The 23035-nt window shown below is 42.1% G+C and overlaps 1 protein-coding gene across 2 annotated transcripts in view; it reads left to right on the top strand.

The window, feature by feature from the left end:
* slc12a2 (solute carrier family 12 member 2) overlaps positions 1–23035 on the top strand; it is a 224029-nt gene that overhangs the window by 80849 nt on the left and 120145 nt on the right. The gene's annotated exons all lie outside the window — the stretch shown is intronic.

Below are 23035 nucleotides of genomic sequence, written 5' to 3'. Positions count from 1 at the left end.
TTTCTGCTTAGTAATTTATTACCCAGATAAAAAAATTACTTTATGGTGTGGACTTAGTTCTTTCAAGGTGAAGTTTTGTTTAAACTGTTTAGTAATTTTACATTGTCTGCCAATGCAGTGAAACGGTTTCTTTTCACACGTGGAAAATATTTGCTTCTAGGACTAAGGTAGATAGCGAGTTGTCTGAGTAATTTGGATTGTCCCCTTTGACCCTCACCAATTTTTATTGGTGCACTGCAGAAAGGTTCCTATCCAGATGCATCATGTCTTGCCAAGGTAACTGTGGGGAAACCTCAAGAAGTTGTGGACATAACTCAGCATGTCATAGGAACCAGAATCTCCACCATGGACTCTGTCTTCACTTCTCTCTCCGCTGTAGTAAAATTGCTAACACAATTAAAGATCCATCCCATGTTAAGCATTCTCTGTTTGCCTCCTTCCCAGCAGGCAAAAGATTTAAAAAAAACTGACAGGCTCGAGCTGTTTCTATCCCACTGTATTAAGACTAGGGGATCATTCAATAATATGATAAGATGGACCCATACACAAACAAAAACACTACCTCCATCGAGCGAGTCCAAAGACAGGCAGCCTGGTTTGTCACAAATACCTGTGAGAGAGAAGCGAGTGTTACTCAACTTTTAAATTCATTGAAGTGAAACTCTCCAAGATGGACGTGAAGCACACTGCCTGACCTGTTTTTACAAAATGTTAAATGGTCAGCTCAACATAGACTACCAATCCCACATCAAACCCAAACCTATTAGGAGCAGACGAGGGCACTCAACTCAGGCTACGTCCACACTAGACCAGATAATTTTGAAAACGCCGGTTTCACGTAAAAACAATAGGCGTCCACACCAGGTGTTTTTAAACATATCTCCGTCCATATTAAAACAGATATTTGGGCGAATCTCCTCCTACTGGGCATGCGCAGGACACACAGAAAACAAGCGGAAAGGAAACGGTATACTTGGTGCGCGTTTGCCCAGTTACAGACTAGAAAAACTTAAAAGGAATTGCTGTTGGCTGTCGCGCAGGAGGACTTAAAAAAAACAAATACTGGAGCGTATGGAGGCAACCGACAGGGAGTTCACGGACAGTATGACCTGGCTGATGACAAACATGGAAAAACTGACTAACTCTGTTGCATTTATAAAGCACCTTGTTAAATGTATAAAACATGTCTGCATCAGCGTTATCTTGTATTTCCATACAATGTTACATTAAGCTGTTACACATCTATTGTCAGAGGGGTACTTGCATAAATAGGTAAACCACCTTCATACAAGCAAGGACAGAAAACAGGACAAAGTGAGAATACTTATTTATTCAGTAAGCTATGGGTCAAAGTATTTGATGAGTACGTTTCTATCTGTTCTGGCTTCAGTCTCGTTCCCGTCCTGAAGTTGTTAGGTTGTATGGGGGCTTGCGTTCAAGAAAACAATGAAATGCCGCACTGCCGCCATCTGTTCCGGTATGTCATGACAGCGGTTTTAACAATATCCGTTTACCCCGTCCACACTGCTCTGCACAATCGGCGTTTTCAAATTTACACACTCTAGAGGGTGTTTTAGAAAATCTCCATTTTCGGGGGAGGAAAATGCCGTTTCAGTGTGGACAGAGGGTCAAAACGAAGAGATAAAGCTTCAGTTACGGATTTATCTGATCTAGTGTGGATGTAGCCTCAGTTTGAAATACTAACTACCAAGTTAGATGTGTACAGCAATTCATTTTTCCCCCACACAATTAAAGCATGGAATAATCTTTATCCTACCACTGTCACACAACCAAACCCAATAAAATTTAAGGCAGCTTCAAAAATCTCCTTAAGCCCACCCTCCGCCACCTCCAGTTTAAATTCCATTCAGAATACTTTGGAGGACCAAGAACCAAGACTCTTGAACTCCCGATCTACTTCATTATGACCTTATTACACCTTGTACCTACCTGCAACTGTAAAACCTTATTCTGCTTTCTCTTATTGTGTTACACTGTACCTTAGTACCTGTGACAATAATAAACCAATTTACCAGTTGAGAGTAAGCCTTAATATAGTTTTAGATCACATTTATTATGAATGTCTTGAAGTATAATTCAGTAGAATTGTCACAATTAGATTAAATTTAATTGGTACAATCCCAATGTGTATTGGAGACAATTTTCATTCCAGCTTGATTGTGGGTGGATTAGTCGTATAGAAAGACTATGTCAATTGTTAATAGTTATATGAATAACTAGGTTATAAGGACACATGTACTAATTAAAAGAAGACCCTCAGGCTTGCAGTGCTATAGAAAATGTCTTTGTTAAGTCAAATGATTTAATGACAGTTTTTAAAAAAAATTGCTGGTTAGAGAACTATAAATCTTCTTACTCCATTGTTGGGGAAGAAGTCAAGAAATTGCAAGTCTTGTTTCCTTGTGACTTGTCAGAATTTGAACTCCATTGTAATGTTTGTCAGTTTAGTTGCTTTGTATTTTATGACATCTTCACCTAATTATTACATCAATAATGATGATTTGATGCTCGGGTGTTATTATGCAGGCCCACTACTGGTTTCATTCTTAAATGAGATCCTTTCTCATCTACAAATATAGAGGGGGTTGTCTGTACCTGTAATTGCCGGGTAACTGGACCCTTATTGTGTGGTCATTAAGTTATAGACATTTTGTTAAATTCCGAAAGGATCATTAATGAGAGATTTAAGTGTGAGCAAGCTTTTCCTTAAATTCACTGCTTTCGCAAGGCCAATTCCAAATGTTGGGTTTTATTAGCAAATTCTCCTTGTTATCAGAAACTTCAATAATAAACTTGAACTTGCCAAAGAGATTTGGGGCCAAACAATTATTTATTAGTTGAAAATACTATCAATATTTCTTTGCCATTTAAAAATCTTTATGTAATTCCTATTTCCGTATAACAGACCATTTGAACCATCAGATATTGTATATGTTCGTTTTAAGAACTCTCACTTATTTCTCTGTAACCCTTCTGCAAAAAGAAAGACATCTCTGATGTCCTGGAGTAGAAGACCTAGTCACAAGACCAGATATGGTGGAGATGGAGAAACAGAAAATAATATCCTCTGACACGACTTCTGAGGTGTCCTCCATTGTCAGGAAAAGGAGCTTCCTTCACCCTTTGGTTGATGGAGCCATCGCCTACACCTCCTCTGTTTCACAGACTTCTTCTCTTACCCCACCTCTCCAAGCCAGAGCATGGATAGAGTTTCCCTGGTCCTTTACATCCCACCAGCCAATACATCCAGTACATCATTCTTCAACATTTCTGCCAGCTACAAGATTGTATTGCCAGCCATGTCTTTACCTAAGTACTCCTTTTTGCTGGAATCGCTCTCTGTGTGACTCTAGTCCTTTTTTTTTTGTTCCTTCAAACCTTCCCCTGAATGCAACAATACCTGCAATAGCATGGTTCTAGAGCAGTGGTTCTCAATTTTTTTTCTGCTCGTGGCCCACTTCATTTACCTCTGGCCCCACCCTCCATAGTCTCTGTTAATTGCTAATGCTTTTTGGTCAACTGTACTAATTCTAAGATGCAGCTAATATTTATGTTAAATATGTTACAGGTGTATATGAAAAATAAAACTGTTCAAAGATCTGAATGGGATACTTTATTTATAATTTTCCAACTACCAATGAAAAAGTGCTTAGTATGGTTACTTTGGGTATTTAGTGAGATTCTTGCAACAGATGCAAATTAGTAAGTTTTTGATTATCTGGTTTAACTTGAACAAAGGTAGTTGAAGATAACTGTCTTGATATTGTGGCAAGAGGTGACGAGCTTTGAATAGCTTCTGATAGCAGGTGACATGCTTGACTAAAACCATATTCAACTAGGTAGGAGGTGGGAAATTTAAAAAAAAACAACCACTTTCTCCCAGAGCTATGGAAACTCAATTTAAATATCATGGTTATTCAGAAATTTTGCTTGCTGCATTTTGAATTTTGCTCAATAAAGCATTCTTGCAATGTGGTGTCAACATCAATCACACTCACCTCAATTGGATTCATCACCCAATCTGGAATACGCATCTCCAGCAGGTCCCTGAACTGAAATTCTACATCAGTGTGTAGGTGTTTCAAATAATCAGATGTACAATCAGATCACCATCTTGCAATTCTATTATAAGAGCGGCCAGTGAGGAAATTCATAAACTCGCAACATCCAATATTGCTGCTGAAAAGTTTGTTTTCCAAGGAAAGTGATAATAACCTCTGCATGATATGAGATTGCAGTTTTCTCCTGGTTTAATAAATTTGGTTTTTCAAATACATATGACCACAAAGTATGTCAGACTTAGCAGCAACAATTTGTTTCTCAAGCTGCTTATTACTTGGAAATGCTACAGTACGACCAAGAAAAGTGAGGTGAACTTTCTTTCAAAATATGATAAGTAACAGGAATTTAATGGAAGTTGTAGTGGTAGATAGTGATGCAGTGGTAGACTTCAGGTGTATTCACCTCTCTGCACTTTAGCCAGATGACCGTGCGTGTACACACGGACACGGACAGTGAGGGAGGGACGTGGGGTTGAGGGTAAGAGGAGGACTGAGGTAGAGAAGGGTGAATGGGGCCAGAGGCAGGGGAGAGCCAGAGGGTGGGGAGAGAGAGTGTGACAGACAGGGGGGGGTAGGGAGAGAGTGAGTGAGTGACAAAGACGGAGAGTGGCGGAGAGTTTTGCTGTCTCATTTGCATCATCTAGCATATTTCCCATTCATTTCATCTTTTCCAATTAAATTGTATATTTGCATTTCTCTTAAGATTTATTTTGGGAATTCTTCATTAAAGCAGTAAACTCATTGTGGTCCATTAAACTCCAGTAGGCCCCAGTTCCTGTTTAAAATTATCACCCCTATGAAATCTGGTGTGGCCCCCTGAGGAACCATGTGACCTACGTTGAGATCCATTTTTCTAGAGGAAATGCATTTTTGCTTTCTGTTTATGGAGATTTGGGATGTGGCACACCCCCTCTCAAATAATGAAGAATCAGAATCAGGTTTATTATCAGTAACATATGTTAATGAAATTTGCTTTTGGCTGCAGTACAGTGCAATATATAAAATCACTATTACAATCATCATCATCAGGTGCCATGCCCAGTTTGAGCTTTGACTGCAATGGCCCACACACTCCTGTTTCGGGTCAAGTGGATCAATTCATTGGTATTTATTTCCAGTTGTCTGGCTGCTGTCTCCATCATCATTTGTCTTTGCCTTCCTCTTGCTTTCTTCCCTCCAATCTTTCCCATAATTACCGTGCATTCTAACTCCTCTTTTCTAATCACATGTCCAATGAAGTTGCGTTGCCTTTTCATGATCTCGCACATTATTTCTCTTTTTGTGTTTGCTCTGTTCATAACATCCTTGTTAGATGTTCATTTCATCCATGATATTCTTTGCATCCTCCTCAAAAACCACATCTCTGCTGCTTCAATTCGTTTCCTCATGTTACTATTACAATACTATATTAAAAACTAAATAGTGTAAAACAAAAGCCAATTATGAAGTACTGTTCATAAGTCCATGGACTGTTGGCAGTGGGGAAGAAGCTGTTGCTGAAATGTTTAGTCTGTGCCTTTGGGCATCTGTACCATTGCCTGATAGCAGTAATGAGAAGAGGGCAAGTCCTGGACAGTGAGGGTCCCCAGTGTTGGATGCTGTCCTGAGGCACGGTCTTTTGAAGCTATGCTCGATGGTGGGAAGGCTAGTGCTCATGATGGAACTGGCTGAGTCTATAATCCTGTGCAACTTGTTTTGATCCTGTACATTGGAGCCTCCAAACTAGCCAGTGATGCATCTGTAGGAAATTACTAGCAGCGGTGACCACCCTTATACATTCCATGCGTCAATTTTTTCACGCATGAGTTCAGATGCGTTTTTTTCCACACACGAGTTCTATATTAACATTTTTACAAGAATTGTGAGGGTACAAGATTCATATGGCGCATCTGAACTTGTGCGTGAAAAAATTGACACATGGGATGTAAGAGGTTGGCCACCCCTGTATTAGAGTCTTTGGTGACATAGGAAATCTCCACAAACTCCTAATGAAGTATAACAGTTGGCATGCTTTCTTCATGATTGTTCAATGTGATAGATTCTCTAAGATGTTGATACTGAGGTACATGAAGCTGCTCATTCCTTCCACTGCTGACCTCTCTGACTGGTGTATGTTCTCCTGAATTCTCCTTCTGAGTTCCACAATCAGTTCCTTGGGCTTACTGACACTGAGCGCAAGATAATTGCTGTGACATCACTCAACCTACCAATCTGTACACTTCCTCGTCACCATCTGCGAGTAGTTGTCATTGGCAAATTTCATAGATGGAGTTTGAGCTGTGCTTAGTCACAGCCATGAGTGTAGAGAGTAGAGCATTAGGTTAAGTATGCATTTTGAAGTGTGCCCATGTTGATTGTCTGCTCTGTTGTTTCCTATCTGTACTGATTGTAGTCTTCCATTGAGGAAGTTGAGGATCCAGTTCAAGAGGGAGGTATACACACCCAAGCTTGTTGATTAGTACTGAGGGATGCTGGTATAACCAATAAGCAGCAGTCTGACATGGATTTTGCTGCTGTTCAGATGCTCCAAGGCCAAAAGGGGAACCAGTGAGATGCCATCCACTGTCGATCTGTTGTAGCAGAAGGCAAATAGCAATGCTTGCATGTCCTTACTCGGGCAGGAGTTAATTATAGCCATGACCAACTTCTCAAAGCACTTCATTACTGTGGATGTGAGTGTTACTGGGCAATAGTAATTGAGGCAGCTCACCTTGTTCTTCTTGGTCACCAGTATGATTCATGTCCTTTTGAAGTAGTTGGGAACCTCCGACAGCAGCAGTGAGAAGTTTAGTGTGTTCTTGAACACTCCTGCCAGTTGGTTTGCTTAGGTTTTCAGTGCTCTGCCAAGTACACCATTGGAGCCTGGCACCTTGCATGGGTGAGTTCACCTTGAAAGATATTCTGACGTCAACTTCAGTGACAGATATCACAGGGTCACCAGATGCTGCAGAGATTTGCACAGGCATGGTTTTATTATCCCTTACAAAGTATACACAAAAGGCATTGAGCTCATTGGGGAGTGAAGCATCACAGCTATTTATTATGTTAGGTTTCACATAAACATAAGTGATGGCATGCAAAACCTACCACAGCTAACATGCATCCTATTGCATGTCTAGTTTCACTGGTAACTGTCTTTCTGCTTTCACAATAGCCTTTTATAGATTGCACCTGACTTTCTTGTAGAATTTTGGACCACTAGACTTGAATGTTACAGATCTAGCCTTTGGCAGATGACAAATCTCCAGGTTTGTCCACAGCATCTGGTTTGGTATGTCCAGTACGTACTTGAAGACACACACTAATCCACACAGGTCTTGGTGAAATATGTGATGACTATGGTATATTTATTCATATCCAAAGATGAATTACTGAATGTAGTCCAGTCCACTGATTCAAAGCAGTCCTGTAAGTGTTTCTATGCCTCTTTTGACCTTATCTTCATGGTCCTCATCGCTGGTGCTGTGTTCAGTTTGTGCCTATCTTATGCAGAAGTACGGTGAGGTGATTGGACTTGCCAAGGTGTGGCTGTGGGATGGCACAGTAAGTCATCTTGATGGGGTGTAACAATGGTCAAGCGTGTTGGCTTCTCTGGTTCCACAGGTGACATGTTGGTAGTAGTTTGACAGAGGCTTCTTCAAGCTGTCCTACTTAAAGACCCTGTAATGATTGGGAAGGTGTCAGGGTGCACTGTCTCATGACTGTTGATCACAGTGCTCAGCTTCTCTAGTGCCAACTTGATGTTAGCCAAGCTTGGAATGTAATTGTAAACAAGATGAGGACGGAAAACTCCCTTAGCTGATAGAATGGGTGGCACTTGACTGCCACGTTTCAGCTGAGGAGAGCAGGACTTGGAAAGAACCACCACATCTGTGCACCACGATGAATTAATCATAAAGCAGGCCACCACGCCCCCCCCCAGGCTCAAAGTCAAAGTACCAGAATGAGAATCTAGTGACATAGAAAACCTTCAGCACAATACTGCCCTTCAACCCACAATGCTGTGCCGAACATATCCTTAGCTTAGAAATTACCTCGGGTTACCCATAGCCCTCTATTTTTCTAAGCTCCATGTACCTATCCAGGAACCTCTTAAGACCCTGTTGTATCCGCCTGCTTCCACTACCATTGCTGGCAGCCCATTCCACTCTCTGTATTTTTTTAAAAAATGAAACAAACTTACCTCTAACATCTTCTCTGTATCTACTTCTAAGCACCTTAAAACTGTATCCTCTTGCGTTAGCCACTTCAGCCCTGGGAAAAAGCCTCTGACTATCCACACGATCAATGCCTCTCATCATCTTGTACGCCTCTAACAGGTCACCTCTCATCCTACATTGCTCCAAGGAGAAAAGGCCAAGTTCACTCAACCTATTCTCATGACGCACGCTTGCCAATCCAGGCAACATCCTTATAAATCGCTTCTGCACCCTTTCTATAGTTTCCGCATCCTTCATCTGTGCTCAGTTCTGGTCACCTCACTACAGGAAGGCCAATACACCGTATGCCTTCTTAACCACATAGTCAACCTGTGCAGCAACCTTGAGTGTGACTCATGCATCAAGATCCCTCTGATCCTCCACGCTGCCCAGTGTCTTGCCACTAATACTGTTTTCTGCCATTATATTTGACCTAGCAAAATGAACCACCTCTCACTTACCTGGGTTGAACTCCATCTGACACTTCTCAGCCTAGTTTTGCATCCTATCGATGTCCCGCTGTAACCTCTGACAGCCCTCCACACTGTCCATAACACCCCCAACCTTTGTGTCATCAGCAAATTTACTAACCCATCCCTCATCCAGGTCATTTATGAAAATCACGAAGGGAAGGGATCCCAGTACAGACCCCTGAGGCACACCACTAGTCACCAGCCTCCATGTAGAAAATGACCCGTCCACAACTACTCTTTGCCTTCTCTGTGCAAGATAGTTCTGGATCCACAGAGCAATGTCCTCTTGGATCCACAGAGCAATGTCCTCTTGGATCCCCAGAGCAATGTCCTATTGGATCCTATGCCTCCTTACTTTCTCAATAAGCCTTGCATACGGGGTACCTTGTCAAATGCCTTGCTGAAATTCATATACACTACATCTACTTTCTCTTCCTTCATCAATGTGTTTAGTCACACCCTCAAAAAATTCAATCAGGCTGGTAAGACATGACCTACCTTTGACAAAGCCACGTTCACTATTCTTAATTGTATTATGCCTCTCCAAATGTTCATAAATCCTGCTTGTCAGGATCTTCTCCATCAACTTTACAATGACTGAAGTAAGACTCACTAGTCTATAATTTGCTGGGCTATCCCTACCCCCTTTCTTGAATAAGGGAACAATATCTGCAGCCCTCCAATCCTCCGGAACCTCTCCTGTCCCCATTGATGATGCAAAGATCATTGCCAGAGGCTCAGCATTCTCCTCCCTCGTCTCCCACAGTACTCTAGGGTATATCTCATCTGGTCCCGGTGACTTATCCAACTTGATGCTTTCCAAAAGCTCCAGCACATCCTCTTTCTTAACGTCTATATGCTCAAACTTTTCAGTCCATTGTAAGTGATCCCTATAATCGCTAAGGTTGACATGGTGTCATAATAACAAACTTCTCAATGGCAGCAAAACAAAAAGAGCTGATCATTAACTTCAGGTAGGTGGTGATTGGTGCATATGATTTTACATCACTGATGTTGAGGTCAAGAGGGCTTAGAGCTTCAATTTTCAATAGTCTGCCCTGGTCCAAACCCCCTTCCCCCACCCAAAGGCAGCTCACATGTGCCTCTACTTCCTCAAGAGGCTTAAAGAAATTTGGCATGTCATAGAACATAGAACATGGAATAGTACAGCACAGTACAGGCCTTTTGGCCCACAATGTTGTGCCGACCCTCAAACCTTGCCTCCCATATAAGCCCCCACCTTAAATTCCTCTATATACCTGTCTAGTAGTCTCTTAAACTTCACTAGTGTATCTGCCTCCACCACTGACTCAGGCTGTGCATTCCACGCACCAACTACTCTTGGAGTAAAAAACCTTCCTCTAATATCCCCCTTGAACTTCCTACCCCTTTAAGGTCCCTGTCAACCTTTCTCAATTTTTATAGATGCACCATAGAAAACATCGTAACTGGATGCATTATGTCTCTGTATGGCAATTGCTGTGCCCATGACAGCAAGAAATGAGAGTGTTATAGACACAGCACATTACAGTAAGCAGCCTCTCATCCATGGATATTAACTACACACCTCACTGTCCTAATAAAGCAGCCAGCATAATCAAAGATATCAAAGATCCTACCAAATCTTGACATTATCTCTTCTCCTCCTCCCCCCTCCATTGGACAGGAGATCGAGAAGTCTGAAAAACAGTAACACCAGTCTCCTGGGTAGCTTCTTATCATGCTATTACGAGACTATTGTATGTTTCCCTACTACGATGAGATGAAATTGACCTCACAACTACCCTGCTGCGACCTTGCAGCTTATTCTCTACCTGCAATGTACTTTCTTGATACTGTAACTCTTTATTCTGCTCTTTGTTTCTCCTTGTACTACCTCTATGTAGCCCCCCGACAAGCCGCAGGGTCGCTCAGCTCGCTGTTATCTAGGGAAACAGCCCTCGCCCCCGCCAAACTTAGTAATAAAGTTTGTGTTGTTGCTGTGTGATGTACCCCAACCCGCCAAATAACAGGCAATACACCATATACGATTAAGTGAATTACAGTTTATAGATATTACTGGAACTAGGTAATTAAAAGAGATAAAATATAAAAGGAAAATAAAAGGCGTCATACTTATCAAAGTTCAATCTCTTCATGCACCAACAGTTGGAGCTCTAGTAACAATCCTCTGTCCCCCATTCGATCCCCTCTGACCACCTCGACCCTCTGCCTGGGACTGCCCATGGTGGTCGACCAGATGCTCCACACGAGTCCGTCTCCTCTCCTCGCCGAACACCCTGGACCTTGGACTCCTGCTTGGGGTCAGACCCCATTAGCCGACTCACAACACCTTGTCCATCCTCTCTTTCTCTCTCGCACCTTCTGCCCAAAAAACCCATGTATTACAATAACTTACAGACACACAGAAAGAATAACAGCTATCCCAATTGGTTCGTTCATCCTCTTATCAATAACATAATCCAAACAAACTGCTAGCGGGAGGACTTTCTCAGCAGTTAACATAACAAAGAAACCATTTCAATTATAACATAACAAGGAAGCCATTTTAATTAGCCTATGCAGTAACATAAAAGAAGAAACCTCTTACACTCTCCCCCCACCAAATAAAGTCATGTCCTCATGACTTCTAAATAACTCGCCAACTAGTCCTGCAGACACAAAAACCCAATCCAGGTACACACAGTGACATTGCGTGCGCACCCCCCCCCCCCCCCCAAACAGTGGACCTTACGCCTGGTCCCACAGGGACTACATAGGCCAACCGATCTGGGAGTTTCCTAATCCTCAGAGGCCTCTGTACCTCCTCACCCAAACCCTTAAGGCTCGGACCCTACGAGGAATACCTCGGGTCTGTTTGCCAACTCCTCTCTCAATCTCTCACTCATGCCACTACTGCAACTCGGAGCCCCCTGTCCCAGGTCCAGGGCCCTGCTTCTTTTTCTTCCCGGTCCTGCTGTAACCCAGGCTGCCCACAACTAGCCCTCCCCACTACACCTGACTCAGTGGGAGAAGAGCCAAAGGTCTCTTCCTCAACCAAGGGGAAGTTAGTGAAAGGCAGCATGTACCACATGTCCAGCACATCATCCTTCGAATCTGTATTCTTCATCATTTCTTCGATCGATAGCTGCTGTTTGATTTTCTCCAACTCTCGCCACAGTCTCAGCAGTTCTGACTCACGCTTCTTTGCCATCTCAAACTGGGATGCAGTTACCCCACCAACTTCTTCCACCCTGGCCTGAAAAGCAGCAATTAAAGGATGTCCAGCCTCCAGTTTTTTCTTCCTGATGACTTCTTCCAGGTCAATTTCAGTTCTTCCACTTCATTTAAACTATCGATAGTCAGGTTCCTTTCAAGCGTCTGCTTCCCTTTTCCGAGATCTGTCCTCAATTGCTTCACCTCCTCAGAAGTGTAGTCAAACTCCCCTCTCCGGGCTCTCTGGTTTCTGTTGCCCTTAGTCAGACAGCTTCCTTGGTCTTCCCCAACTTGTAAGTCTTCCAATCTTTTCTGGATCGATGTCTTGAGTTTCTGCTGATCCTTTCGAAGGTGGATCATTGTTTCGTCTCTCTGGATTAATTCCTCAGTACATGACCGCAGTGTTGGCTCGGAATTCCATTGCTCCTTCTCCACTTTGATGAGCGTGAATTCCAAGTCTGCAATGGTAGTCCCGCAAGTGCGGCACTCAGTCTCCGGCCTGCATTTCTGAGTTCTCAGTTCAGCGGTGCAAATCCCCTCTCTCCTCTGTGTCTCATTCAAATTGACAAACTGGGTTTCTATCCCCAGGTCCACCACCATCTATTCCAACACCAGGAAGTTCAACTGGTATGTCGGGTCATTTTTCTCACATTGCACCAAACTCCGCCGTCCAAAAACTCCTCCACACTTTACACTTCGCATCTGTCGCCCGGGCTCAGCCACTCGCCTCACCTCATAGTCCCCCCAGGTGAATCCAAGCTCTAGGCGGACATCCACATACACCAAAACTCCACACACCTTCACTTCCCCCATGGTCTTCCTCATGCCCTGTGGGAAGGTTGCAGAGGCTCCAGATATGCCCTTTGGCATCTCTTCAGATCGGAAGAATCCTAGGGAACCAATAATGGCCAACTTCTCCTCATCAGCCTTACTGCTCGGGATCTGGCAACATCCACTCCTCAGATCCAGCACATTAACCCACGTTGCACCGTACAAACAGTGTGCCTGTTCAGAGTCCTATAATCCACACACACACGCTGCCTACGTCTTCCATGGCTGCAGGGTCCAGTCGCTGCGACCTCTTTGTCACCGAGGTGTCTTCAGCGGGCAACTCCCTTCCCTCGTGGTATTTCGGAGCGTCTACTAAGAGGGTCTCACCTTCAGATACTTCCCCCAGGCCGTACCACAGTTGGGTCTCGTTTAAATTCGGTACCGGCCCAAGGCTGCTACACACGTCGTCAGAAGCAGCTCGACACGCTGGGTGCCCAGACATTGCCTCCATGAACTCCAGGGTCACTAACCAATGATAGTCTTCTGGATAATTACTGGCACTGGCACCCCAAATCTCCAGTGTCCTTACGGTTGTCAAGGGTAAATGCTTCGGACACCAGTTGTAAAACGAACTGTACAACAACTTGACCTGCGCCCCGGTGTCGAGGATGGCTTTAGCATCACTTCCATCTCTTCGTAACGACACCCTGGTGTGGTCCCTCTAAACTTTCAGGAATAGGGTCTTTTCCTTTCGGAAGTTCCTTGGTACATTGCTGGAAATGTGCTCCCCCAGAGACACCAAGCCGTTCCCCCACTGGGCCTCCACTAAGTTTCCCGACACCTCTCTGATCAGCTGAACAACTGAAGGAGGGGCTGATCCCCTGAAATGATCCCCCTGGCACTGTAAGCAATTTAGCTGCCCTCCTAGCCAGAAAAGATACACTGAAAACTTTTCCCCCTCTTTCAGATAACTGGCAGCTGTCACTACAGTGTAATTGAACCTGACAGTTCTAACCCCGTCAACAGCCCGCCTACTCAAACTTTCAACCAATTCCTGTCGCTCTCCCTCAACCGAGCACTGCCACTCATCTAACAACTGAGGGATCCACTCCGCCCGCATCTTGCACACCTCCGCCCCTTTTGGGGTGGACAATCTCCCAAAAGCCAGTCGGAGCCTTCTGTAGCTGGACCATTTATTTGCAGACACTACCTCCGAATCAGACCACTCTTTTCTCTCTCTCCCAACAGTATGGACAGCCCCAAGTCCCACCATCAACTTGTCAGCGCTAGTCTGAACTTGAACAAAGACCCAACACGCATGCAGCAATAACCGGCCAATAACCCACAGAGACACACATTACTGATTTAAACAGGGCACCCACATGTGAAGACCACTGAATCCAATTCCGGACAAAAGCCCCCAAATGTAGCCCCCTGGCGAGCCGCAGGGTCGCTCAGCTCACTGTCGTCCAGGGAAACAGCCCTTGGCCTGGCCGAACTTGGTAATAAAGTTTGTGTGGATGCTGTGTGATGTACCCCACCCCGTCAAATACCAGGCAGTACACCATATACGATTAAGTGAATTACAGTTTATAGATATTACTGGAACTAGGTAATTAAAAGAGATAAAATATAAAAGGGAAATAAAAGGCGCCACACTTATCAAAGTTCAATCTCTTCGTGCACAAACAGTTGGAGCTCTAGTAACAATCCTCTCTTCACCATTCGATCCCCTCTGACCACCTCGACCTGCCGCCTGGGACCACCCACGGTGGTCAACCAGACGCTGCACACGAGTCCGTCTCCGTCTTCTCTCCTCACCGAACACCCTGGGCCTCGGACTCCTGCTCGGGGTCTGACCCCGTTAGCCGACTCACAGCACCTTGTCCATCCTCCCTTTCTCTCTCGCGCCTTCTGCCCAAAAAACCCGCGCATCACAATAACTTACAGACGCGCAAAAAGAATAACATCTATCCCAATTGGTTCGTTCATCCTCTTATCGATAACATAATCCAAACAAACTACTAGCGGGAGGACCTTCTCAGCAATTAACATAACAAAGAAGCCATTTCAATTATAACATAACAAAGAAGCCATTTTAATTAGCCTACGCAGTAACATAAAAGAAGAATCCCCTTAAATCTATATACCAATGTAACAAATTGTCCTGTTTGAAATGCTTACAAGAAAATGTTTCACTGTATTGCTTCATGTGACATCATAAATCAATTAATCAGTGAACCTACATGGTGAAGGTCATCCTGGTTTTTGTCTGATATCCATAATTTGATGGGTAGCTTGATGTTTTTAAGAACCTTAATATAATTAAATCTATTAATATGCTTAATATTGAATAAAAGTTAACAGTGGCAACAAAAGCCTTTTGTATAGGTGACTGAAACTTGGAAGCAACTTGGGTTTTAGGTGTATCTTCAAGGAGGTGGAGATGTTTAAAAGAAATGGCAGATCATCGTGTATGTAATCAACTGAAATATGCCAGCATTGCAGTATGCATTGCCAATTTTCAGGGACCAAAATTATGGAGTGCTGATTGTAAGGTTGTGGAACTTGAAACTGAATGTGGTGGGGAGACATGGCTGTAAAGTGTGATGTGGTTGAATAGGAAATGTCGCAATTCTATTCACTGCATGTATGCTTGTGCTTGAATATCAAGTGGAAGCATTTCTCCAAAAATCCAAATGCATTTGAGTTCTATACTTTTGATACAATAATGCTATAAGAACATTTAGCTCTCTGGACCTGCCATCCTTGTGTGCGTGGAATATAGGACCCCTTATCCAATCTCATCAGTGACTTGTGGCTTGGGGTTTGGACTGCTCAAGGGGTCAATTGGAATCTAATTAACCTAGCCCTCTGACTTGGTTCTTTTTGGCCCATGTTCCCTGTAGATTGGCCTGATATCCTAGAATCCTGTGTGCTTCCCGATTGTGTCGCAATTGCTCTGAACTAACAAATAAGGAATAGGTCAATATACCTGTTGAGCAACAAGTAATTTTCTGTATGTATACCATGCTTTGTTCCCAAACTGTTTGAGTACAGCGGCTGACTTGTGTGTAACATTACAGCTGCTTATCTAATAAAAAGCTATCTTTGTTGACACAGCTGCACCTTGTGACTTTGAAGCCAATTACTGTCAGAGGCATAAAGACTTTAGTTTGATACTATATAGGCATTCAAGAAAAGTGGATTCACTTTGAAGGTGCCTTCTTGTGTTGTTTAGTGGTTTCAGTATTAATTGTGTGTCCTCAGATTATGTCTGTTCCTAAATACATACCTGTTCTCTGGACAAGAACTACGAAAGCATGTTCCTGCTTGACCCTGCATAAACTACAAGCTGTGTTCTTGTTTTTGCTTTCTCATACTGCATTATAGAGAGAAAATATAAAATAATTACAAGTAGTCAATCATCTGCAAGTATATGGGAGATCAGTTGAATCCATGGGGAAATATGCTTGCTCAATCCAGTGTTCAACCAGCAGGTCATGGGTATTTCATTTTTGACAGTGTCCTGCGTGAAGATGTAACAGTTTTGCGACTGAGTGGTACCCTGGCAAAGTCATAACTGAATTTAGATACATAATTATGGAGATATTGGCTTGGGGTCTTTCTGTACATTTTCTGTCTACACCCTCATACTTGTTATCTGTTGCTGCTCGAAAAATCTGTTGAGGGGAATGCTGAGGGCTGGGCTATGATGGGTCATTCCTGTTGTCTACCATAACAGTACTGAGTCATTACAAACTATTCCCCTTGCTTGTTAAATACAACTGCCAGAAATTCATTTCCTTGTTGTGTAGATGCAAAACACTTGAACTTTCAGCTGTGTAGAGAAATTGCAGAACTTGTAACATTCTCTTCTCCTAGTTAGTAGATGTTAACTTAACCAGTCTTTCCCACCAGAAAGATAAATTGGTTTAATATTGTCATATGTACTGCGATACAGTGAAAAGCTTTTCATGCTATGAATAATTGTATTAATGTAGGAAAAAGAGAGAAATGTAGAATATAGTGTTGCAGTTGCAGAGAAAGTGCTGTTTGATTCTTTGCTTAAGAAAGACTGTGCTCACTGCAGCAAGGGTTGTAGAACACATTTTGGTTCTCAGGATGTGACTAGCCCCAAATAAATATGCAGTGTTTGCATTGCTGCAAAGCATTGTGCTGCCAACTCGAAAAATGGGTGCAAGTACTATGACTTTGGGTTGTAATATACTTACTTGGGAATTGTTAGGTGACATCATTGCTGTGATGGGTGGGTGGGGGGTGATTTGGGCGTGAAGTGGCAGACAATTTCCATTCTGAGAAAAATGAAGTAAACTGCGTGGTGATCTCTAGGACCTAGAGTTGAGGTAAAGTTGATCTGCTCTGAAACCCACTGGTGAGTACAGTTTAGTGAACAACCTCTCTCCTCTTCCTCCAGCATCTTGTGCTACGTATTAAGCTGTTATTTTGAACAGGAAATAATTCTACCTCCTGCTTAATTAATTTTTGTATGAGGGCAAGTCCTTTAAGATCATGCCTCCCCATTAACTGAGGAATACCTATACTACCAGTCAAATCATTTTTCATACTTCTACAATGGTTCATTTCATTGTCAGCTCTTGTCCTGCTCTTTCACAATGTTTTCTTTAGTTATTTAATTACCTTTTGTGTTTTGAAGCTGCTGTTGAATCTATACCAACTGGTTTATCAGGCAGTGGAAGCTAAATTCTAATGTGTTTATTTCTCAGGTCCCTGGTTATTTTCTAAATTAACTAAATTGCATAGAGTAAATGATTTTCTCATTGTGAATTTTTCAATTTGGTTGAAGACCTCTATAAAATCACTTTACAACTTTGCTCACTATTTAGTAGCATCCCTCATACCTTTTTAAAATATTCTAGCAAATCTCACGTGCATACTGAAGTTTGTGTCTAGATTCCATATTATACTTATGGCTGATGTATCCTACCAGCATCATAGCTTTGTGCATAAACTGAATTAGATTTTGTCCTTGCTTCCATTTAGCAATTAGAGGCTTTAGTTTGTAACATTTGGAAGAAATATTTAATCTTGGATGAGTGCTACAAATTTAGACAAGAGAATAAGAAGGACGAACTGAAATCAAACATGACTTCTGAGTTAAAAAGAAGCAGGAGAGAATTTAATGATGAGGGCTAAAAGAAGCCTAAAATACCCGTAGCAAGTAAAATTAAAGAATTCCAAGATGTTTTCTGCATTTTAAAAGCAAAATGGTAAATAGAGACAAGGTAGGATCACTCAAGGACAAACTTGGGGATTTATTCCTGAAGCCAGAGGAAGTGGGCGAGATACTAAATAAGTACCTCATATCAGCACTCAGCAAGGAGGACATGGAGGAAAGCACTCAGGTCGGATATGCTGAAATTCTAGAACAAGTTGATATCAAAGGTGGTTTTGGAGAACATGCGGGTAGATAAGTTTCCAGGACTTCATGAGATTTGTATGAGTTACTGAGGCAGGCAAGAGAGAAGATTGCTGGGACCGGACATAGGTTATTATATCCTATATAGCCACAGGCAAGGTCTTAACCAACAAGGGAATAATCAATTTTATATTTTCTTTTTATTTAAGAGGGGCAATTGATACAAACTATAGGCTTGTGACCTGGTATCAGTGATGAGAGAAATGATTGGAAAAAGATTCTTCGGGCAGGCTCTACTCGCAACTGGAAAAGCTTAGACTTGACTAGGGTTAGCTAGTCATGGCTTTGTGTGGGGCAATGGATGTTTTCTATGTAGACTTTTTTAAAGCTTTTGATGGGGTCAGTCTTGATAGGCTGCTCCAGAAGATTAATACATACGAGTTCCATGGAGGCTTAATAAATTGGATCCAAAATTGTCTTGTCCTTAGACCGAGGGTAGTGGAAGAGGAGTGGTAGTCTGACTGGAGGCTAGTGCTTTCCTATACAGATCGATGCTGGGACCTCTTTAATATGTAAAAACAATTGTTTCCAGCTTAAACTGAGCAATTGCCTGTACATGGTCTCTATCTCTCCGTTCTGTCTGCTTGTGCTGGTCTAAGCTATTGTATTTGCCTTCACCACCTCCACTGGCAGTGTTCCAGGCATCTGCCACTCTGTATAAATAAAATAAAACTTGCCTCAAATCTCATCTTTTGAACAGCTCCCCCCCCCCCCACCTCTACTATTTGATATATCAACCCTGGAAGAAAAATATTATTTGTGCTCTCCATTATTCTGCCCTGATTGATTAAGGGAAGTGTGCCATATACCACCTTTACCATCTTATCTACTTGTATTGCCACTTCTAGTTGCTGGGAGGGTTTAATGTAACATGGGAGGTGTGGGGAGGGGGGGAGAGGTGTTGGTCGTGGGAGCCAGAGAAGTAGGACAGTAAGTGGAGGGATTGAGGGTAAAATTGAGGTTGGGTTGTAAGCCCAAAAGGAAGAATGAAATATTTAAGTCTTCAAGGAAAGAGTCCATTTTTTGTAACAGTCAAAAATTAATATTAGAATAATGTGTCATTTGGCTTAACTATTGGTACTTGAGGTTGATAGCTTGCTATACAATACTGCTAGGGCACTGACTATGTACACAAAAGGAGTCGTGTCTTTATAGCCATTTAAGAAATAGAAATACCTGACTTTTTGTTGCTATTTTAATTTGTCACCCTGCACCTACTGCCTTAGAGTGGGATAGTGTTTTCCATGTTGAATTGTGTCAGTATATTTTGACCAGGCACAATGTAATTTGAAGTGTTTCAGCCAGTACAAGTTTTGCAGTTAAAAGAACAGCTTATTAAGGTATTGTGCAATGCTTTTGAGGCATTGTTGGGAAAGTTTGTTCTGAGGCATGTGAGGAATTGAGGATATTTAAAAGAATTCATTTTGAACCTATGTAACCTCCGGCTAAAAGAATAATTGGGATTGAATAGGAATTCTTGAACTGAAGTAAGCTGTCTTCAAGCAACACACATAAAAGTTGCTGGTGAACACAGCAGGCCAGGCAGCATCTATAGAAAGAGGTACAGTCGACGTTTCGGGCTGAGACCCTTCGTCAGGACTAACAAAGAGGAGCTAGTAAGAGATTTGAAAGAGGAAAGTGGAAAATAATAACAGATGGGGTATGAGGGGGAGGTGGGGCATTAATGGAAGTTGGAGAAGTCAATGTTCATGCCATCAGGCCTAGGCCTCCCGTCCCATGATCCTCTCATATTCCTTTTGCCAATCAACTGTCCAGCTCTTGGCTGCATCCCTCCCCTTCCTGTCTTCTCCTATCATTTTGGATCTCCCCCTCCCCCTCCCACTTTCAAATCTCTTACTAGCTCCTCTTTGTTAGTCCTGATGAAGGGTCTCAGCCCGAAACGTCAACTGTACCTCTTCCTATAGATGCTGCCTGGCCTGCTGCATTCACCAGCAACTTGTATGTGTGTTGCTTGAAATTCCAGCATCTGCAGATTTCCTCGTGTTTGTGTAAACTCTGTCCTCAGCAGTTAGCTTAAAAAAACGGTTTATACTGGTTCTCCCTTGGTGTGCAGAGAGACTCATTGAGAGTTGATAACATTATACATTGTACCCTCATTTGAGTACGGGGAGGAGGACTCACCGATAAGGACAGGAATGAACATCCATCTGTAATTAAGTCAGGGTCTTGTAAAGGGAATAACTAATGAGGACTGGACAGTACATCCATCTGTAATTAAAACCTTGATTTAGCAGACTCCCTTATCTGTAACTAAGTTTTGCAGCAACAGACTTGGTGGGAGTACCAGTTCTAATAACATCTGCAACAGTAATGAATGGGGCTTACTATGTATAAATATACGGCTGTAACCTGACCAAGTGGGTCCACTAGTCGGATGGTGGCAGTACTTACGTGCCTTCCCTTTGACAACTGGGTTTCAAACTCCTGCAGGAGGATGCACAATAAACTGTTATAACTATAAGAAGCTGGTCTCCTGAGTTTTATTCAGATTCGACTTTAACACATGTCTGTCAGAACAATTAGCTTATTAAAGTTCAGCCACTTTTGAAGGTGTGATTTTTACAGGGCCCTTTTCTGAGCAAAGTATCATGTATAGCAATACATGTTGCCTGCCCCCTGATCAGAAATGCTTGGGGGTGGAAGTACTGATCAACAAACAACTGCGACCTTTGTGTTCACTAGGATGCTGTATTTTGATTAAAACATGACAGTACATTCTTTTTGTATTTACCTTACATAAAACTTTTTTAAAAAATCATCATTGTAGACTTGTTCTGGTGTTAGATATTCATCAGTGACTTTCTTTGCAAATTTATCAATGAATTTCTCTGTTGATTCGTGATCAGTAGAATGATGCTTCGTGATCTTTAAAAATTTTTTTAAATCTTTAAAAATTAAATGCCATACCTTCTCTTAAATTTCTGCAACCAGTCTGCTGAATATTTACAATTACCTTTGATTTTCTGTTTGTCGTGATACATCTTCCTTTGTTTCATGATCAGCATACCATTGAGCGGCATATCCAGGACAGCTTCTTTCCCTAGGTCATCAGATTTATCAGCACACATTGATCTGATTGTATATTGTATCTGACTGTACAGAAACAGAATCAGGTTTATTATCACCAGCATGTGACATGAAATTTGTTAGCTTAGCAGCAGCAGTTCAATGCAATACATAATCTAGCAGAGAGAGAGAAAAGAAAATAATAATAAATGAAATAAAACTTAATAAACAAGTAAATCAATTACATATATTGAATAGATTATTAAAAATGTGCAAAAACAGAAATACTGTATATTAAAAAATTGAGGTAGTGTCCAAAGCTTCAAAGTCCATTTAGGATTCGGATGGCAGAGAGGAAGAAGCTGTTCCTGAATTGCTGAATCGCTGAAGACTTTATCCAGATCTACATTGTTTTTTGGTTTATGCAGTGCTTTTTCTATTTTTCATTAACTTCTGCTCATATATGTGGGGTCACTTCTTAGAACTGTTTGTGATGTGCAGAGACCTGTGAATCGCCTGTAAATCTTCCCAGCACTATGTGGAATTTTCTATTTGTGATGTCATGTCAGCACTCAAAAATTCAGATTTCTGAGGCTTTCGGATTTTGGAATTTAAGATGAGGGGGGACTTGACCTGTACTTCAGTTATTTAACAGATTCCTTCAGTATTTCTTTTGAATTACAACCCTTAGTTGACCCTGCTCCCATGTTTACCTGTTATTTATTATTATGCACTACAGAACAGCATACAAAGGGAAGTATGCAAGGCCTTTGGTGCTTATTGAATTTAATTATTGGGCTTGTAATGAAAACTGTTATGGGTGTGCCAGGTAAAAGATTAATGTTTCATTGAGGGCACAGGGATTTTCATGTATACTTGCTCCTACATTACTAACATATCCTCCTGGAGCTGCAATGCTAGTTATAAAGTCAATCTTTGATTTTTTTTGTGTATTTGGATATTTCCTTCTCGCCTTGTTAGAGGTTTGCTGGGAGTTGAATAATATTAATAACTAATGTGACATTCTTATCTGGCTTGTCTAAAACATGTCTTGCAAGCAAGGTGCAGTACTCAATCTTACACATTTTGATACTTATTTCAAGTCTCGTAGTACTAAGTCCTGTGCCCAAGAATGTCCAAGACTGTTTATGTGGTTTTCACTGCAGATTACTGGAGACTCCAATAACACCACATAATTTCTCTCGACAGCAAGATGAGTTCTAAGTTATCGGAAAAGCCTAAAAGAGCTCTTAAGGGCTCTTAGCGTACACTTACACTTAGCGTAAAACTTGACATAATTAAGCGTTTCAATCGTGGTGAACAAAATAAGGCCGAAGTGAGTTTGGCTTGTGGAAGTTGACGAACATGATGTTGAAGAGGTTTTGGCATCCCATGACCAAGAACTGATAGATGAAGAGCTGATGCAAATGGAACACGAAAGGATAACAATTGAAACTGAATGCAGTAGCGAATGGACTGAAAGTGAAGTCGTCCAGGAACTGAACGTGAAGCAACTGCGTGAGATTTTCGCTGCAATGATAAAGTACGACTTTAATTTTGAAAGGGTACGTCGGTTTAGGGGATATTTGCAGGATGGTTTGAGTCCTTACAAAGAACTGTATGATAGAAAAATGCGTGAGGCTAAGCAGTCAAGCAAGCCTTCCACATCGGCCACAGCAGACGACGAACTTCGACCTTCGACATCGAGGCAGGCAGTCATAGGAGAAGATGAGCTGCCTGCTCTAATGGAAACAGATGACGAGATGACACCCTAGTGTCCCACCACCCCGCGATTCGCGGAGAATGCAGCAGTAGCCAGGAGGCACA

Source organism: Mobula birostris, chromosome 17, assembly GCF_030028105.1.
Source record: "Mobula birostris isolate sMobBir1 chromosome 17, sMobBir1.hap1, whole genome shotgun sequence".
NCBI lineage: Eukaryota > Metazoa > Chordata > Chondrichthyes > Myliobatiformes > Myliobatidae > Mobula > Mobula birostris.
This window is presented reverse-complemented; position numbering and strand designations above follow the sequence as displayed.